The sequence below is a fragment of the Cebus imitator genome, unplaced genomic scaffold (genome assembly GCF_001604975.1).
Source record: "Cebus imitator isolate Cc_AM_T3 unplaced genomic scaffold, Cebus_imitator-1.0 Scaffold76, whole genome shotgun sequence".
Taxonomy (NCBI): domain Eukaryota; kingdom Metazoa; phylum Chordata; class Mammalia; order Primates; family Cebidae; genus Cebus; species Cebus imitator.
Genome location: NW_016107391.1, coordinates 7548385 through 7549533, shown reverse-complemented (window position 1 = coordinate 7549533; position 1149 = coordinate 7548385).

The following is a 1149-nucleotide window of genomic DNA, read 5'->3' as shown; positions in this document are numbered from 1 at the left end:
AAAAAAAAAAAAAAAAAAAAGATATTGTACTTGGATCTTGTATAAAGGAATTGAATTGTTGAATGCTACTTAGAGCAAATACATTTTTAGTCAAGTTCTGAGGGAACTAACATGGCTACCATGGTGAAACCCCATCTCTACTAAAAATACAAAATTTAGCCAGGCATGGTGGCAGGCACCTATAAGCCCATTGGGAGGCTGAAGCAGAATTGCTTGAACCTGAGAGGCAGAGGTTGCAGTGAACTGAGATCGTATCACTGCACTCCAGCCTGGGCGACACAGCAAGACTCTATTTCAAAAAAAAAAAATTTTTTTTAAATAGAGATAAGAGGACTCTCGTTGTTGTCCAGGCTGGTCTCAAACTCCTGGCCTCAAGTAATTCTTCTGTCTCAGCCTCCCAAAGTGAATGAATAACAAGAAGTGAGACACCTTGCCCAGCCTGACACAGTGATTTGGAATTAGGTAAGATGTACTTCACATTGAGGTTTCAGAACCACGTGGCATGACATTTTAATCAACAGTGCAAATCTATAAAGAAGGGCTTTATTATCAGCACAGAGCAGGAAAAACCCTAAACCGAACGAAGGTAGCTAAGATGATTACTGGGTCATTAATTAACTATGTTGTCTAATCACCCCAGTTTCTACCTCCGTTTGGCTTCAAAAGTCAAAAAAGTCAACTTGAAAAAAAAAAAAAAAAAAAGCCTACTTGCCCTGAAGGGAAGTTTGAATTCTTTACCTTACTGTAAACTCTTAGAAGTGGAAACAAAACTGCCATTTAAATGTGCTTGCTGTTAATGAACTTGAGCGTGACTATGCTATGAATCAGCGAGTTTCAAAATGAATATTCCTGAGTCCTCTAGTCAAAAGGCAAAGGCTTCCTCTTTGGCTTGATCACACTATTAATATGTACACATATTTAACCACCGCTTTTTAAAACCCCTTACAATTTACACCTGTTTGGGTGAACGACTGAATAACTAAATGTGAAAGCCTATGAAGAGCTTTCTTAATAAAATAAATAAAGCTGCATTTTATTCTAGGATATTTAGTAACATTTACACTGAAGATGACGACGAAATGTGAATGAAATACTGCGATGAACAATAACCGTCCCAGCTACTAGTGGTGGTACGGTCTCAAAGGAGGA